Raw genomic sequence first — 19,643 nt, 5'->3', positions numbered from 1 at the left:
TGGGCGAGCCGAGCGGGCACGTGTCGCCTCACGTGTCGCGGGCGGCGCGGCGGGCGGCGGCCTCCCCGAGGGCAGGGCCGGAGGGGCGGGCTGCGGGCGCGGCGGGGAGCGGCCCGGGGGCCGTGCCCTCCGAAGGGGAAGGCGAGCGCCTCACAGGCAGGCGCAGCGCTTTTGTGCACCCGTCAGGCCTTAACGGAGGGACCCTTTAGTGAACCGTTTCCTCGGCCGAGACGCCTGCCTTCCAGCGCGGGGCGGCAGGGTGTGGCGGAAGGCGCGCACAAGGCCATACGGCAGCCACAGGTCAGTCCTGAACAGCGGCTCAGAAGCTCGCCTCTTCTCAGAAACGCCCCTTGGTTATTTGTTAAGATGAGGGGGGGAAAAAAGCCAACTTGCGTTTTGTGACTTAACTCGCTTTTCAGAGCATAGTCACAGACAACGCTTCAAGAGCCAGGTGTGACTTCTGCATTTCTTAGGTCCTGTGAGACTAGCACCTAGCACACACACAACTGCCTGAACGCATATGCTATCTGCTTTCAGAAGAAAGCAGTGTCTTTCAACTATCCCGTCACATCCTGTGTATTCCCTACAGATACAGGTATAATAGAGACACTCCCCCAAAACAACTCAACAAACAACCTAGCAAACATGACAATAGCAAATTGCAGCAATATATCAAATAAACAAAATACATTAAAAAATAACATTGCAATTGTAAATTACTTTTGCAGACATCTGGGTTTTTTTTTTTTAAACTGTTCTTGCTCTCAGAGGCTGTAGACCAAGTGTACTTGTAACCTGGGAGCTGTAAATACCCAATGACTATTTTATCTCATCTTGATAAGTCATCTATTTCTCAGACATTTTGGGCTCATCGCTTAAACTTTTAATCAATAAAGACACACAAATACCTCAGGCACTTTTATAAGAAGAAATAAAAACATCACCAGAGATGAGGAATCACACCAGCATAACAAGTAGATTTAAGTAATAAGATCCAAAGCTGCAACCCAGGAAAAAGAGCAGAAATAGAAAGCCAAAGCACCAAAACATGCAGCAACCTAGAGAATGCCTCCCAGCATACCCAGGTCTAGAGCAGCACTAAGTAAACCTATTTCTCAAGTACATATCCTATTAAAGGAGAGATGGCTATTCTGTTTTTATGTGCTTAAGAAATTAGTTGCAGGAGCCAGTCAAAGCGGTCTCCTAATAACTTCTATCAGATCTATCAGCTGTAGCACCTGCTGGTAAGCCAGCAGTTCTTGACTTAATGAGTCAGTATAGCAAACACTTCAAAATTCAGTGAAGCTGTGTTATTTCAGTTACATTTTGCATCTGATTAGAAGAAAGATGTGGATTCTCTCACTAGATTCACAAACTTTAGAGATGTTCTTCATCACTCATATATTTCATCAACTTGCCTCCTGTTTTACTTTCTAACAAAATTGCTCAATGAGTGGTTGCCAAGGTAGAAAGTGGTATTGATTTTTCCAATAACCCAGGTTCTAAACCTGTTACAGAGTATAAATCAATTTAGTGATTATCTTAGGGAAATCTTAATGAGTAAAACCTCCAGAAAGTGACGACTACAACTGTTCCACCATGGATTACTTCCTGTACTATTTCTTTCAGATTATTTAAAAAGATATAATGATCTATGTATTTGCATTCAACCTACTGCCTACAGGTGATCTAATAGATTTTGTAAAACTTCATATCTTAGAGCAAATAAAGAGATTTTAGGGACATGTCTGGCAAATACAGTAAAAGTGATAATTGGAGTAGTCTGGGAAACATTACAGTCCATTTTATTCATACTAGTGTATGCAGTGTTACGCTCTTGTAGCCTAGAGTGTTTTAATTAATTTCCTAGGAGATAAAAACTAGAGTCCTTTCTGCTTGTAATATTCAATTTCAAATCTACTCTTGCTTGTAGGTTTCCCTACTTAAAGAAAAATGACTACACAGAGAGAGGTGTTCTGTGTATTTATTACAGTCCTGAATAGACGCAATCAACTGGAAATATAAGCAGTCTTCTAAAATAATTGGAGGCTACCTTCAGGTCACTAAAAATATTCTTAGAGCCAGTTTTATGACTTTACAATGAGATTTCCTTAGCTTTCTTTTATTTTTTTCCTTTATTCTCATTAGAGAATACCAAATACCTAGTGCATACCTGCACAAATACCAACCTGGCTTTGCTGTAGGAGGGTGTAACTCTTCACATACAAAGTTCTGCAAAATACATAGGAAAAGTAAAGTGTTATTTTCTGCTTCCCCTTTATAATTGTTTGATGTTGGTGTCTGCTACTAGTAACAGTAGAAGGTAAAATAAATAGAGATTAATAGGGTTAATTTGAAATATCAAGGTTATGGCTGTCCCTCTTGATTGTTTTCATTGTGTGTGTTAGTGAGCAGAAGCAGCAGCATGTGCTGTATGCCTGGTTTTAGACATAGGAATAAAACTAATTACAAGTACTTAATATTGATCTCCTGATGTTTCATGTAGCTGAATGAACATTCTTGCCCTGAAGTTCAAAATATAAGGGAACAGATTGTGGAGCCTGGTAGTGATAACATAAGCTTTCTGTATTTGTCATTAAGGAATACTAATGCATCTACATTTACAAATACATATTCCCCTTGGTTTGGGACGATGGTGCAGTAAATGGGGTGTTCTTCCCCTTGGACGTGTTGCAGTGACCAGACACCTGGAGCCTCGGCAGGGCTTGGCATGCTAGCCTGGCACAGACTGTGCTCTTTGAGCTTCCAGTGAAGGAAGATTCAGTAGCTTGTGTCTAAAACAACACAGATACCAGGCCCAAATCCCAAACCAGATGCAACAGTTGACCCTGCAGGACTTTTCTTTGGCCCTTATGTTTATGACTTTCACTTTACCACAGCTAAGTTTTATTTTTGATCTCTGGTAAGGTAAAGCATATACGACTGTAATAGCAGCCATGACAATACTGCTGCTGGGACAATTAGGAGCAGCAATGAAGAATTGAAGTCTTTGAATTTGCTGGTGTAAGCACAGTCAGTAGGAAAGCCAAGAGTGGGGCCTAGTGCAATGTTTGTAAAGTGCTGTGAAGATTTCAGAAGCGTGCTTTGCTAATGTGCTGCTGCTATTCTTTCATGCACATCTGTTTAAATTTTGATTTTAGGGGGATAGCTTCTGTACTTAGTGTAGGTGAAACAAATTGCCTGATATTTAGTGAAATAAAACAGGAAGCATAAAAATCCACAACAGCTGAAAGATATGTGGGTCCTTAACACAAAGTTCTCATTATATCATTGAGATAACAAGGTAAAAACTCAGAGATTTTCATTTCCAGATGAAATATTTAAGCAAATTCCCCCCCCCCCCCCCCCCCCGAATATTATGTATCATTCTTTGAGGGTATTAAACAGTGAAGGGTAGATTTTTTTTTTTAACATGTAGTACAGACTTTATAAGAGCAACATTTTGTAGACAAAGAATCTAATCCAGGCAGGATGTGCCTGGGGGAAAAAATCCACATTGCAGACAAACCACAACAATTGCTGTCATTTCATTGCAATAAACTTTTTTCTTAGAAAAGCAATTCTGTGGAATTTACCAGCTTTCTGATAACACCATTTCAGCTGATTTCTGGAGATTGGATGACTTTTATAGTGACAGTGCAGATGCTTTTTGGAAGGATTGGTATGGGAAAGATAGAGGAGAATGCCTGTGAAGGTTATAATGAAAATAAGCATGTGAGAATTTGAGATAAAAGAAGAATCTCAGTTTGGAACCATATCTTTTTCTACTCCTGCTGAACTTTACACCATGTAGAGTCAGTAGCTTGTACAAAAAGCCACTTAGAGGGGAGCTTTTATGCAGTAGTGTAGAAAACCCAAAACAAACGAGTTGAATAGATCATGCTGTTGTTCAGCCTTGAATGATTACTTGAGATCCCCTGCTGTACTCCTCAGCAACTCAGGATCCCCAAGCACTTTCCTCTCTCCCACAAACATAGATGAATTCTGTGTACTATCTTCCCCTGAACAAAAGCAACCTGAGCACAGTGTTATTTTCTTTCCTCTGAATGGTAATGGATCAGCATCCTGTTCTGCTTGTACCTTGCAGATGCTGAGAAATACCCTGCACCTTTTCTCACTAAATTTTCACATGATCCAATGCATTTATCTACCCCCCTACCTTGTCCCTTCTCAATCAGTTAAAAAAACCCCCTGAGCTGCTCAGGACTCTGCCCTTTATCACAATCCTCTGCTAAATACAGTTTGGATCCCATCTGCAGCAGAGGGGTATGGTCACTTCCCTGCTACTGTGTTGGTTACCAGAAGTAATGCACAGTCCATAAAGCATACCATCTGCCGACAGAGCTCTCCCAGGATTTTGCTTTAAGAGTGATCACCAAGATAACAAGCTTTTGCGATTCTTGGTAGGAAAATGTTACTCAGTTCCCTTGTTGGTCTTAGTCCTCTTTCTCCAGCACAGTTCTAAGTAGCTCTTCTGCAGTGGTTTACAAAAATGTGAAAATGTGCCGATGTTTTGTAGGAATCATGAAGCAAAGCTTTGAAGTCTTTAATAATAGCAGTTTTTACAGTTATATGATCCCTTAACCTTGTAGGAGTTTAATATGTGTTTGTATTATTCCTTCAAGAATATAAATATCTCTTAGGATCTAAACGGCTCTTAATTTTCAGCTGAATAAAAAGGTTAGGGAAGCATGTTTGGAACACTGTTAGTGTAGAAATAATAATAAATTAATAGCTATCTATTTGTTATTGTTATAAAAGAAAAAAATCTATCAAGTGGATGAAAGGATTGTGCGTAACAGCATAAGTAGCTATAGTAGGAGTAGTTGTAAGATGAGCATTATGCTACTATAGGATGATGTGCATAAAGAGCCTTTTTGCAGGAGAAAATTCATGTAGTGTTAAATATGTGCAAACAATTAAAATGTATATAAAGTTGTGTGATCTTTGAATTTTCAGAAATACTGAGCTTGGAGCTCTGTTTATTTGGGTTAGTATCAAGCACAGTTTCAAAGTCTTCCAGAAATGTTTAATCTATAATTAACAGCTAGTGCTTGCAATCATCTTAGATGAAGGCTGCAGCTTTAATGAAAGCCTATTTTATTTTTAATAGGATTCAAAGATATTGCATACAAAAATGACATAGCAGTATCAATTTCAGCTGCTATGCCTGAGATTGTTAAGTATTGATACTATGTATCTGAAGCTTTAAATAAACCCTTTGCATGTATAGACATGAGATGTCCTGGCTTCAAACACACTTAATTAATACAGACAGTGTGAAGCTTGAGGTATTTTTGAACCAATCCCAAATTAGAGCCCTTTTGCTTTGCCTTTCATATATAATTTATTATCCTATCAAAGGTTTTTTTATGTACTGCATCATGATATGTTAAGTAACTCATGCTTTTTCTTTCCCAGTCATTTGGCTTACAACTTAATTAAATAGTGGATGTTAAGTATAGTTTAGTGAAGGGATTCAGCTGAGTTTACTTCTTGGTAGCTCAGGTGCACAGGATGAGCACTGAAGCTGCTTGCTCACTCCACTGTGTTGGTAGGACATACTTCCTTGGTGATCCAAGGAATCCAGCCCATTCACTGAAGCACAGAAGTACCTAAATTTCAGATGCCTAAGGCAGCCCTAAGTAGCCCCTCTAGAATAAGCCACTATGTTCTGTGTACAGAGGGACCAACGATTATGGAGAAAATGTTCACTTTTATAAGTGGATTGTTTCTCCATCTGGAGATCTGAAAGGCATTGGTCTCTCTGACTATCCAGGGAACACCATCCCTCCCCGGGGAGGATGTTTCCGTTACTCAAGTACCTATGTTCATACACAAGCTAGGTACATGCAGTGCAAGCCCCTGGATATCTCAGCTGAGATAGGAATAAAGCTGCGGGTAGATGTTGTCACTTATCTGTCTTTTTCTTTATGTGGAAGAGGTTGCAAGTTCTAATGCTGTCAACTACAGCCCAGACATTTCAAATCAATGCACAGATTAATAAAGTTGATTGTTGTGGAGTATTTTTTTTTTGTTTTCTACTGTGCAGTGTTGTGTTTTCCACTGCAACATTTTATCACAAAATGTGTTTCAGTGTTGATATATCTTTTAAATGTCATTTGGATTTATCAGATCCATGATACAAGTTTTTGAAAAGTATTTAGATGCTTCAAGGAATTTTAAAATTTCCAGCTGTCTAGGTTCAGAGACCTGGGCTTTTACAGGATTTTTCTTCTTGCTCTGTGAAATGCTGTTAGGCTTGACATGAAGAGCCTCTAAGACATTTTGGTATCTAACTCCTCTTTAAGTGTCAGATATTTTTGAAAATCTGAATTGTCAGGTTTTCAAGAGATAAAGAGCTGGTCTATGTTTATGAAGTTTCATTACAAAATCTGCTTCATGGAACTGTATCTTTGCACACATCTTTCATGGGAATCCTGTTATTCCTTAGATAATTTAACCTGGTAAAACTCACTTCAGTGTAAGTTATATACCAGGTAGAGCAGGTAAGCGGACTGTGTGTTTCCTGTGCTGCCAAACTAGTACCCTGGAGCAGTCCTCTAGCGCTTTGTCATTACAGGACTTGCCCTGGACAGCATTTTTAATTCTGCTCTACAGGGTGTGACTGAGCTTGGAGATATAAGTTTGCCCAGCTTAGATAACGAATATACAGAGCACCAACAAAGATGCATACACTGTAGTAAAACTGTATTGGCAGCAGATGAGTACTGGTAGAAATGAAGTCTGTAAAATTTTTGAAACAAGAGGCAGCAGTGTAAAGCATTTACAGCTTACACTGTTACGTGATAATGTCTAGCTAAAATTTTGGTTTCTGTTTTGTCACAAAATTTTAATGAGTTATGCACCTAGCCATTCTCTGTGCTTTTGACAATCTGCATTTGGTGGTCACTCTAAATGTATAAATGCATTGGAATGGTTTTTTCCTAAATAATGGTCAAAAATATTGAGCTGCCTACGCTGATATGCTTGCTACTTGTGTGGGGAAACTATGGGAGACTTTTTTAGATAATTGCAGCATAGAAAGACTCAACTAGTACAAGGCATGCTGATCCTGCCTGATACGTGACTGTACATCTGACAGAGGCTGTTAGAGCAATGGCTTTTCAGTTCAGTTTCTCATAGTGAGATTTGGATGGCCTGAGGTTATTGAAAATTCTGCTATTACATGTTGAGGGCTATGGCTTCTGCACCAGCAAGATGCAGAATGAAGTGTTGGTATGGACAGATAGGCAGAGGGAGCAGGAGAGATCTGGACCTGGAAGCAAGCCACCTCTGCTGCAATATGTAATATTGATTGCTTTTCTTGTGTTAAATCATTCCCTTTGATACTGACCTCTGTACTGTGTGGGCTGCTATGTTACTGTGTGTATTGCAGCAGGTTATTAGTAAAATAATTTGACTTATGTATGTTCTAGGAATAATTTAGAACATTATCTCTGTTGTGTAGAGCATTATTGCTGTGCAAGGCCTACAGATTGTTAGCACAATTACGAAGGTAAGCTGAATGTTTCTGGCTGCTATCTGGATGGACTCTTCCCTCCAAACAGCAAGAAATTCCTCTGGATATTTATCTTCTCTCTGAAAAGCATTTCTCAAATAATTTTGGTTACAGCTGTAATAATAACCCCTCCCTCCCCCATTATTTGGATGTTTTATGGAAATGCCAATGCCTTTTCCTGTTCTTACTTATGGTAGTCTATTAGCTCTTTGAAAACGTGATGAAATGAAAAAGTGGCAATGTCTCAAATTATCCAACAACTTCATTCAGAAAGGCTGGACATACTTTTACTTTCTAAGTAAAAGAAAATAGATGGAAATAGAGGGAAAACATCTATCTGTATGTTTTTCAATATTTTTTTTCTGGGAGGGAATAGGGTTGAGGAGAGAATTGTAGCTCCTTATAATGCGAAGAAAGGAAGGAAACAGTGCAGAGTCCTGCACCTGGAATGGGCTGACCCCATACATTGGTACAGCATGGGGGCTGCTAGCCAGGCAGCCTTCTAGTACAGGAGCAGGTGGCCTCATTCACATGGCATTCCATAGTTAAGGGGTTACCTATAAAGCAATAATCACTGCTGTTTCACTTCAGCAAGAACTTGCTCTATGGAAAATATTTTGAGCTCCTCTTATTATTTTTATTGATCTGATGTTATGTGTGTCTGTACAATTTGGTTTTGGCTTTGCTTAGCAGAAATATACCTCTGGACTGATGAAATAATATTATTTCAACTGAGATGTTTTAAAAAAAGTTATAACTATCTTCAACTTTGGTGTAGTTATGTTTATATAGCACCGAATCTGTAACAATCCATTGGCACGTGCTTCTCTAATGGCTTTGTGCAAATCTTGAGACTCCAGTATTGTGTGGCATCTGCTCAAGATGATTTTTAGAAGGCAAGGTGGGAAGCTGCAAACTGTAGCTTCCTTTTGGGTGTAATAGCAAATGAAAGTTTGCTCTGATAATTTAATATCTGTACATAGTATGCTAGTAATTCTGATCTACAGTGTTTCTCTGGAAAAACACAGAATTTTCCTTCAACGTGTCTTTGTTCACGTAGTTTTTATTGAACTCAATTGAATTACTCCTGTACTTTACAAGAACACTGATTTTCTGACTTTGCTGTAGACCTTTAATAGCAGTTACTTCAGATACAGGCATTCCCCCCCAGTTCCTTTATCCACCAAATGATTTAATTAAAAAAAAAACAAACCATAACCAACCAAACTACATGCAGTTTTAGTGGAGTTGGTCTGAAAAACAATCCTTTTATGCAGTTGCTTACAATTTGTTGCTTTTCATTTTTGAGCTGCATCACAGCTGTGCCCAGTTTTTCTCACAAATTAGTTCATCAGATCTATTATTCTATAAATGTGTAGCAGCTGTTGCTCAAATCCAGCTTGATTGCACATGCCCTCTGCAGTTTTACTCAATTGGTTTACTCCAAACACTTTGTTACTAAATCATTCATTTGGTCATAACCATCCGTACAAAGTATACATCAAAACGCTTCATAGTGTGGCAGTTTGGAAGCCAGTTGCTTAAAAGATCAAAGGATGGGATCACATATGGAGTATGGTCTCCTTACCATATGTATTCACAACTCCTGGCTGTTAGTAAAAGGCAAGTACTTATATCAAAAAGGCGAGAATGCTCAGGCTAGAGTTTTCATTGTAATGGTATTTGGAAGCAGTGGGGAAACATGAATATTACAATGTTTTCAGGCATTCATCTCCACGATTCTTGGTGCTTTGCTCATTCTCCACAAGTCTCTGAAATGCAGATGCTCCTCGAGTGGAAGGTGGCAGCTGTCAGGCATGTTAAACAACATTCAGGAAAGGGGGATGTTGGCAGAAACCAAGGAAAAAACTGTCTTCATCGTTAGGAAGTATAACAAAATATTTACGAAGTGACACCTTTCCCCCCCCGCCCCGGATTTTCCTAGGTCTTCTGTAGCATCTCAAGGACTCCAGCACAAAGTGAGTGCCCTCTGCATGCACACAGCCTTAAGGTCATACTTCTGGGTTTAGTTGTGCTGCTTCCATCACCTGAGGCTGCACTGTTTTAATTAAAAAATTGAAGTACAGTTATCTCTTGACCTAGCAAAAAGACTTGGAAGATCCAAACAGTTTAAAAACCAATGGGAGAACATATTAACAAAACACAAGGCATGAATTGTTCTTGGGAATAGTCTATGGCCTTTTCAAATACTAAAAAATTTCTGCAGAGATGTTTGGGAAGCTCATGCATGAGGTAGGGTATACTGCCTGGTTAGTCTCCTGGATCCAATGACATCAGGATACATTTCATGCGGGCAAATTATCATTTACCAGGTCTGAGATGAGGTGAATGTACATTCTAGCATGTGAGGGCTCAAGGAGTTGCATGCAGGCAGGTTTATTGTGAGCTCTGGCTGGAGAAGAGACACATGCCCAGACAGACAGATGACTGCCTCTTGTCAGATGAGCAAGAGGGGAGGGAAAATTGCACTCCTTGGGCACCCTGGAGTAGATGGAGCTCCTTGGAAGCTGACCCAGGGCAAGCCTTCTGCCTGGGTCTGCTGCAGCTAGGAAGGCTAATTTCCTAATTACTTAGCTTATTACCTGGGTGTGAGCTGTTGTTTCCATCCTGTTCACAGAATGCTTTATTGTTATTTGAATCTAAGCTTTGAAAATAGCCTGTTTCTACCCAGTTGCTTTGGAGAACGTGGTCAATATCGTAACCAACTGATGAACAATAGGGCCACAGTCTACCCCTGCTCCAACCTCATAATTCCACTGGTGTTTATTTGATAGTGTATGTTCCCCATTTCCTTCAAGAGTATAAGCATACCATAGTCTTGCATTTATTAATACCTGAAAAATGTAATGAGGACGGGGGATGACGGCAATGTAATCTAGAAAGTCAAAGCAGACAAGTAATCCATGACTCCGAGTTTAAAGTATGATGCCTTGTCCGGCACAGGGAGAAACTAGCAGAAGTCTATATCCACCGATATGAAACCTTGCTTTCTTCAAGTGAATTCAGGAACCTGCTGTAGGATATCTGACTAATTCAAAAGAAAACGGAGCAAGCCTTTTCTGTTCTGGAAGTCCTGTCTTTCTGTATCACTTTCTTGTGATGGGACTGATTTCTGCCACACGGTGGTGGTGTTGCTTTTTTTTTTTTTTGCTGATCCTGAAAAGTTGTTTCTAAGATCAGCTGGAGCCATGAAAACTGATTTATTTGTTAAATGCAACTTAATGATAATATGTTGATTTTAATAAATGTTAATGAAATTTGCATGTTACTTTTGCAGTCAGGGTGTGATAGGACTGTGTCATCAATACACAACACATCAGTTCTACAGTGGCAAGGCTACTATTGCCAGCTTCCCAACCTTTGCATCTAATATTTTCACTGCATTTGGTGGGCTACTGCTGCTTTGTTTCCATAGAGGAAAAGAGACGGGCCCTTTTTAAAAGAGAATTATGAACACTTTGAGTCATTAGGCACCATTTTAAAAAATTAAAGTTTTTGCTTGTAAAAAGGTGGTTTAGGCGTCATGTTATGGGGAATGTATTAGTTCAAATTCATGTTGATACAGGCTGAAATCTGCAAAGATACCTTGCTTGGCAGCCTGGTGACCATCTTGCCTGGGGAGAATGATTCATGCAGTGATGCTCAGTAGCAGAGGTAGTAGTAGCTGCTGTGTGTGGTCCCTGAGCTCCTCAAGTAGGCTGATATGGTCCAGATCTTGGCCAAATATCTTGCAGGCCCTGTAAGGATATGAAAGCCTTCCTGAAATACAGGAAGTAGCCAGAGAAGACTATGAGAAAAAAGGGTGATTGAAAAGTCCTTGAAATCAGCAGTCCTTAGGTGTCTATTTTACAGGCTGGGACTTAGAGCAGGGGCTCAAGTAAGAATTAAAATTTTAAAAAAGCTTGATTCTAGTCAGTGGAAAAAAACTGTAAAAGTCACATGGCATATGCTCTTCCATCCCTTGTTAGTCTTGCTCTGAAAGCTTCTTGTGTGCTGTAGCTCAGTGGTGAGGGCAGGTGCCAGTTCTATTTGGGTTTCTCACGAACGCTGAAGAACTGACCTTGAAATAGTCCTCTGATTTTGTCCTACTTGAAAACAGAGTACCTCCTTGGACAAAAGGAGAAAGCAATGGAAGCAGTAGCCACAGTGAAAGCCTTTGCATCACTCCTGTCCCGTTCCCAGTTATGGAGCCTCCTGGCAAGGAGAAGAGGTGGCCAGGCAAGTCAAGACCATGTGGAGGGAGTCCCAGGGCATCTGTGCAAGTAGCTGCCTGGACTGGCAGCACTGGCAGAAAATAAGGGACAATACAAAGAATTTCTATTGTGTAGCAGCCAGCTCCATCCATCTCCTTCCTCTGTGATTTTTGTGTCTCTATTTCTATATTTCTTCCTGATCCATAGGTGATGTGTGTGCAGAAAGTTTCTAAAAGGTAGACCTTATTTATGCAAGTATTTTTCTTGGAGGGCTTATGCAGAAAAAAAGGAAACAACTTCAAAATCATCATGATTTGATTAGAAACAGCAGACACTAAGAAAAATCCTGGAGGGAAGATGGAAGGAACAAATCGGCCGTGTGAAACAAGGACAGGATTAATACGCTGAGGAAGTGAGAGGCTTGCTAAACATTCACACAATTAACATACCAGTACCCCTACTTCTGAGGAGAGAGGGCTGCTGTCAAGGTTTTTGCTGCCGCCTCTCCCTTGCCCCATCATCCCAAGGAAGCCATTCACTCGCAATTTAATTATGTTGCCTAATGATTCTGATCTTCATAGCATATATGCTAGTTCTTGTAAAGCTAAAATAAAGCATTGTGCAGTTGATGGTACTACCTGTCATGTGTACTCTGTTGCATTAATATGAAAGTTCATTTCAAGATACATTCAGAAAAGAAGGCATTTTGGTAAATGTTCACTGTTTGGGGTCAGGGACAGCATCATCCTCATTGTGCAGGCTCTAGCACTGACAGTACTTTTCCATGAGCATTCTGCCAATGCAACTCATGCATACTTGCTACAGACTCATAGCAATGCTGCAGTGTAATTTACTATGAGTAGGGTTTGAATTAGCTGCATGGAGTTAAACTTTTTCAGATTTTTGTACTTAATTTGCTTGTAAGCTATGGACAAAAATATCAGTCTTTTTAATTTTTTTCTAGGTTGCTGTACACTATTATCAGCTGGTATCCTTTATATCAGATTACAACTATTCAGTTTCTAGCCAACAATTTTTTAAAATATTCACTGACTCAAAAAGAGGAGATGCTATTCTAAAATTGTTGGAGCTTGTTGTTAAAAATGACCTTCATGCAATAGTAGGTTATCTTGTTTAAATAGAAGGCTAAATATAAGTTCCCCATTTCAGCAGAGCACATTTGATAAACTGAAGGACTTGCTCGACCATTAACTGAGCTGATGAGCTTGAGAACATGAAGAAATTCTAGGACTGCTCCAGGTTTAGTGCCAGCTGTTGGGGAAGCTGAGAAGAGGAGGCAAAGGGCTTGGCCCTATCTATGTAAATAATTGGATTAGGAAGACTCTTGTGAATAACCAGAGAGCCTCGGAAGGACGGAAGGAGAAGGAGAAGGACAGATCAGCAAAGAAACCAAACTGATGATACTGGGAACTGCTCCAGAGGACAGCAGAGAGCTTGTAGTAGTCTCATGTTTCATGGGACCCCATTTGATGGTGTATCCTGATAAATACAAACCTTTGTGTCCATCTCTGAAGTCTGGCCCCTCTCACTTTAGGCATATGCCTCAAGTGTATATTTCCTTCAAAATTCTGTTGTTCTAGTCTATTTGTCCAGCCAGTTCAAGATATTAATGCCCTGGCTTCTCTTCTGCTTGTTTCTGGCCTGGTGAATATTTATGATAAGTAAAACAGTCCAACAGGAATGACTTAGAGACATCCTGTCTAGAATAGTTAGTAGCATAGAGATTATGGTAGATGGAGGTCATATCCTTGGTCTACATAGGAGCTCTCATCTATCTCATGAACTCCAGGTTAAAAGTAAGGTTTTTCTCTCTGGGCTTGCATTTAAAAATTATAGGCACTCTCTTTCCTACCTGAAGTAGAATGGGAACAGTAATGAAATACAAATCTTTTTCTGATGAGACACCTCTTTCTTAAAAGGCCCGGTCTTAAGTGTTAAGTAATCTAAATCACAGGAAATACAACCAGCCCCATCCATAATTAGCATGATATCCATTCTTTTCAGCCAAATTTCCACCCCCCCCAATAACGTACTTCTGACAACTCTAATTTTAGATGAGGGATATGTACGCAGATTCAGAAATGCCAGAAGTGGTGTAGTAATATGCTGAAAAATTATTTGATTTAAACTTGAATGATGCAGGTGGAAATGTGCCAAACAATAGTCAAAGAGCAATCTGAAGGAGTCATGCTTTTGCATTTTGAGCTTCATGTGTGCAGAACAAATGCCATCTTATATGACTATTTGTCATAGATGTCCATAGGCTAGTCACAGCACTGAGCTCTGCCTTTCACCCAAAGGGGTCTATTTCTCCATTTGTGCAATAATTTCTTTCATCAATGTTAACATTATTGTTTGCAGGGCATTAACACCTGTGTTAATGGGGGTTGTGCATAGGAGCTGATAGAAATGCTCCTTAAATCTGTAATCTGGATTCAGGGTGGATAGAAGCTGCGCTTTTCTACTTGAGATCAGACAAAGCTGTGCCATATTTACATTAATCCTGCACTTTCAAAGTATATGCAAGGTTTTAGCTTCACAGCTACTCTTGATTTCAGTGCAGGTTAAACACTGTGCAACACTTCGAACGTTTCTCTTTAGAAGTGCCAGATTTGGCCAGTTCAGCTTCTGAAGCCTTTAGATCATGACTCTCTTGTCCTCATAAGATGAAATTTTAAGAAAATAAGAAACTATTATTTTGAGGAGGTTTCACCCACAGGAGAGTGACGATTCCTAAATATGTGCTTACCTACAATCTTGTAAACACAGGAGAAATGACTGCAGTTTAGCTACTGATAGAACTTTCTTGTTTGGCTGATAAAAAGCTTTTCTTCTGTTTGGACCATAACTGACATGGAAAATCAAACTCTTGCCTCAGCAGATCAGCATTTTAAGGTAGTTTACTGTGTTTTGAAATACAGATTATGGTGTCATTTTCTGAAAGAATAAACAGATGTATTATAAAATGACCATGGCCATGTTTAGCTCGTGCTTTACTGAATTCAGATGTTTTTAAAACATATTGTTGTCTTGTTTTCAAAGAAAAGCATGCGTGACGGGGTGGTCTCCAGGACTCCCAGCAGCAGGAACACACAGCTCTTGCAGGGGGCTGGACAGCGCTGGTCAATAGGCAGCTGGGCTGTGTTGCTGTTACTTGTGCCTTCCCAGGGTGAGAGAGCCTGTGCTGTTTGTATGGCTCCCTGCAAACCTACTTGCAGTAAACATGTGCGCATTTGTGTATGGAGCACCTGTAGTAGAAAATCCAGGCCTGTTGCCTTTGGCTCTCTAAAAGCAAGGCTCTGAGGATTCAACAGCACTGCATTCCTATCTGAGTATGGTTTAATTAATATATTTTTGCTGTTGTATCACAGCACAAAAGGTGGAGTATTATGAAAGTAGGCAACCTGGACTACGTCTTGCTGATACTGGGGTCAGCAGCACCTGTAGGACAGTGTTCTGCCTCCTCCAGATGGAGAGGTGGACACTATTCCTGCTCTAGTCTATGACATCGGGAACGGGGGAGGAATGGCTATACAATAGTCTATTTTTCCTGAAGGCTTTGTTTATAGATACTATCACTCACTGGTAGCAGAGATGAGTTCAGAGCGTATTGCTCAAACCTGAATTTTGAACACTAGAAATCTGAGATCCTGACTAGATCCAGGCTTTGCTGCGTATTTAAAAAAGGGCACAGTGACAAATCTGGGTCTAAACCCAAATACAGAACTGGAATATCATGGGCTTTCAGAAACACCTAATTTCAAATCTGGCATTTCGCTCAAATCCATCCCATTTAAAAAAAAAACCAAACCAAACCCAAAACAACCAAAATAAACCAAAACAGACACCAAAAGAAAAAATGTTTTACTGGAGGCTTCTAATGGCATATTGTATTAATGATAATAATGATAGATGGCATTAATATAATTTGGTTTCTTATATAAGGAATGGATGTTGTAAGCAGTGGCTGTTGTTTATCTTGACTTCAGTAAGGCGTTCGACACTGTCTCCCATGGCATCTTCACAGGCAAGCTAAGGAAGTGTGGGTTAGATGAGGGGGGCACGTGAGGTAGGCAGAGAACTGGCTCAACAACAGAGCTCAGAGGGCTGTGATCAATGGGGCAGAGTCTGGTTGAAGGCCTGTAACTAGCGGTGTTCCCCAGGGGTCTTATACTGGGTCCAGTCCTGTTCAATGACCTGGACGATGACATAGAGTGTAACCTCAGGAAATTTGCTGATGACACCAAGCTGGGAGGAGTGGCTGATACGCCAGAAGGCTGTGCTGCCGTCCAGCGAGACCTGGACAGGCTGGAGAGCTGGGCCAAGGGAAACCTCATGAGATTCAACAAGAGCAAGGGCAAGGTCCTGCCCCTGGGAAGGAACAACCCCATGCACCAGTACAGGCTGGGGGCTGAATTACTGGAAAGCGACTCTGTTGAGAAGGACCTGGGAGTGCTGGTGGACAGCAGGCTGACCCTGAGCCAGCCATGTGCCCTTGTGGCCCAGAAGGGCAAGGGTATCCTGGGCTGCATTAAAAGGAGTGTGGCCAGCAGGTCGAGAGAGGTTATCCTCCCCCTCTGCTCTGCCCTAGTGAGACCACATCTGGGGTACTGTGTCCAGTTCTGGACTCCCCAGTTTCAGAAGGACCAGGGAACTGCTTGAGCAAGTCCAGCAGAGAGCTACCAAGATGACCAGGGGACTGGAGCATCTTCCTTACGAGGAAAGACTGAGACTCTTGGATTTGTTCAGCCTGGAGAAGAGAAGACTGAGGGGGGATTTCATCAATACCTATAAATATCTGAAAGGAGGGTGTCTGGATGATGGGACTAGGCTCTTTTCAATAGTGCCCAACGACAGGACAAGGGGCAACGGGCACAAGTTGGAACATAGGAAGTTCCACCTAAACATGAGAAAAACTTGTTTACTGTGAGGGTGACAGAGGGAACAGGCTGCCCAGAGAGGTGGAGTCTCCTTTCCTGGAGACGTTCAAAACCCACCTGGACATGTTCCTGTGCCCCCTGCTCTAGGTGTGCCTGCTCAAGCAGGGGGGCTGGATGAGATGATCTCCAGAGGTCCCTTCCCACCCCTACCATTCTGTGATTCTGTGATTCTGTGACTCCTTGAGAGTTCTGGCAGAGACCATGAAGCAAGTGGGCACAATGACCAAATGATCTCCCAGCTCACAAACCTGCCCCTTTATCGTGTGTGCCCTGTTTTCCTGCTCTTATATGGGCAGGGTGAATAAAATTCTGTCAGTCACTTCCAGAGTATCTGTCTGTCACCTAGAGACAGAGTTCAGTTTCTCCATATGTGCTCTGATTAAAATCAGGAAAGTATTTTAGAAATACTTTAGTGCTTGCTATGTTTAAAGAGCCAAGTAACTTTTGAGGAGCAGTAGATCCGTTAAACAGTGTATGGCTACAGATTAGATTCAGAGTATGGATTTAGTCAGGTATTTAATTTGGGGCTCAGACTCAGGCACAGCTCTGGTGATATAACACTTAATGCACTGCTCTTATAAAATGGCTAAAACTTTATGGAATTTAGTGAAATTCATTACATGATTTCTGGTGTCTTAATGAATATAATTTGCCGGTTACACAAGACTCCTTTGAAAGTTAACTAAAACCAGTCCAAAACTAGTTGTTCCTTCTTGTTCTGAATTGGGTTGATACCAGTCCAAGAGCGGGCTGAACTATCTAGTCCCAAACCCAGCAGTGACAAGCTGAAGCATGCACACTTCAGGCAAACACTGCTGTATTTGTGAGTGGAAGGGGCTTTGGAGAACTTGCTATCCCCATGTCATCAGCCTTCCAGCACACTGTAAAAGCTCATCTATTCAACTGCAAGTGCTAGCAGTAGATACTTACTGTAGCATTCAAAAGGTGTTGTTGCTGTGCTTAGTTTTGGTACTATATGTCTAGTCTCCTTTGCAGAATGTGGTTGCCTTTTGTTTGTATTGTTAGGGGTAATTACTGCAATTTGTTATCCATCAAACAGTCACAGGATGTTGAGCAAATGTACATGGAATATGTTAGGAATACCCTGTAATGCAGAGCAAGTGATGCAGAGAAGGTGTGTGTCCCAAATTTATATGGGCAGATAAAATATAATATGCGTCCTGAACAGTTACGGTAGGGTCAACCATGCAGCACAAACTAGGCTTAAAAGAAAGGCACTTTGCAAAACTGCTTCATTATATAATAATGCTCAGTGATTTCTAGGGCTTTGTCCTACAAGATATTGATAATTTCTAACCTGAGAAATACAAAAAGTTGATGTATCACCAGTGGCCTATATTTGATGACAAAAGTTTTGAATAAAAGTGCTTAAATACTATTTTCTTGAAAATTCTAAAACCAAGAAGTTATTATTTAGTGAATTAACCTTGCCATAAAAATGCAAATTAAAAGGAAAAGAAACATTTCATTAGAGTTTTTGATCACTCGAGATTTTTGGTCTTTTCTTTCTTAACTGAAATTCTCCCTCAAGTTTAAAGGGCTCACCTCTGTGTGAGTTGTAGTTGTGGTAATTATATACTACCTGTCATACAGATACACTACCTACTGACATTGCAGCTTTCAGAAATTATAATGGACAAGGACAAATGTTGCCAGTTTTAAAAATAAAATTAAAACAACAGAAACAGCGTAGCAGCTCATCAGAATTCATCGGCAATCGGGGCTTAATTCCATGGTGCTGTACTGTTATCTGTCAACCATTCATGCAATTAAAAGAAAATATCTCCCAACGTTTCCATGGTGCTAAAGCACTCCAGGAGAACAGCCAGCCCACACAGAACCCAGGAGTGATAAAATATTAATTCAGCACAAGCACGTGTTTGATAATCTCAACATTTAATACAGGCTATAGTAATTCAGTCCTAGCAAATTATTCAGTTAAACAGAGCAGAGCCAGATAGTATACCACTTGGCAATGACTTTATTGGCAAAAAAAAAGCCTATTTATTGTGGGATTAAGACTGTAGATATGTGTTAGCAATGCAGATATTGTGGATGGTGAGTGCAGGTCCAGGCTGAATGGCTCAGCTGAGGTGAGCATCGAAAGCTCAGTTTTCAAGGTGTGTATCCATTTGACAGATGAAGTCCAGAAGAAAAGGGAGTTTGAAATGCTGCATCAAGCAGAGAATAATTAATCTATTGCATGGTTCAGAGGTGACAAATGAAACTGCCCTCGGTGTCTGTTGCAAGGAATTTCATGTTGCAAAGTAGATTTGAGGGGAGGGGAGTCATGCCTCCACCGTCAGCGCCAGTGCTCATCCCGTACAGCACAACCCTGTCCAGCTGGCTGCATCTGCCTCTGGCTTGTGTTGAACCTGTACTTTAGATTTGAAGAAACATTTTCTGACACTGGAAACGCCCAATAGACCTCTCTAAGGGCACTGGGGAAGGTTATGTTTGGTAGTAGCTTCTCATAAGTATGGGCTTAACACTCGTGAGCCCTGCAGAGCTGAATCTGGAGCCGGGGGCTTGGGAAGGGCTCCAGCCCCAGGCTTCTGCCTCTTCTCTATTTCAGGGTCCCTGCCTTTGCTGTTTGTTTTCTGCAGGCAGCATGAGGTGCAGGTGTAGCTGGGATAAATTCGGATTAGCTGGAGTTAGTTATGCCAGAGTTGCCGCCATCTCTCTTGAAGAGAAATCCTGTCCTGATGTAAACTCCTTGGAAGAAAACTTTCCCTAAAAAGCTGCAAGTGGGATGCAACATCTTCCAAACTCCAGCCCAAGGTACCACCAGGTCTCTGCTGCTGCGCTTGTTTACAGCACAGAGCTGCTGCTGGGGCTCAGTTGCTTCAGGAGGAATCAGAAGTATTTGCCCTACAGATATTTTTGAAGACCTGCAGATGAAAG

At 40.9% G+C, this 19,643-nt stretch overlaps 1 long non-coding RNA gene across 1 annotated transcript in view; it reads left to right on the top strand.

Annotated features, from left to right (window-relative positions):
• Positions 1–61: 61 nt before the first annotated feature.
• The window catches only part of LOC142059051 (uncharacterized), an 88,984-nt gene continuing 69,402 nt past the window's right edge, over positions 62–19,643 (top strand). The window contains exon 1 of the long non-coding RNA XR_012661186.1: positions 62–300. This is a non-coding gene — a long non-coding RNA (uncharacterized LOC142059051). The remainder of the gene's footprint in view (positions 301–19,643) is intronic.

The sequence above is a fragment of the Phalacrocorax aristotelis genome, chromosome 6 (genome assembly GCF_949628215.1).
Source record: "Phalacrocorax aristotelis chromosome 6, bGulAri2.1, whole genome shotgun sequence".
Lineage (NCBI taxonomy): Eukaryota > Metazoa > Chordata > Aves > Suliformes > Phalacrocoracidae > Phalacrocorax > Phalacrocorax aristotelis.
The sequence above is the reverse complement of the archived record's forward strand: the minus strand, read 5'-3'. Positions and strand labels throughout refer to the sequence as shown.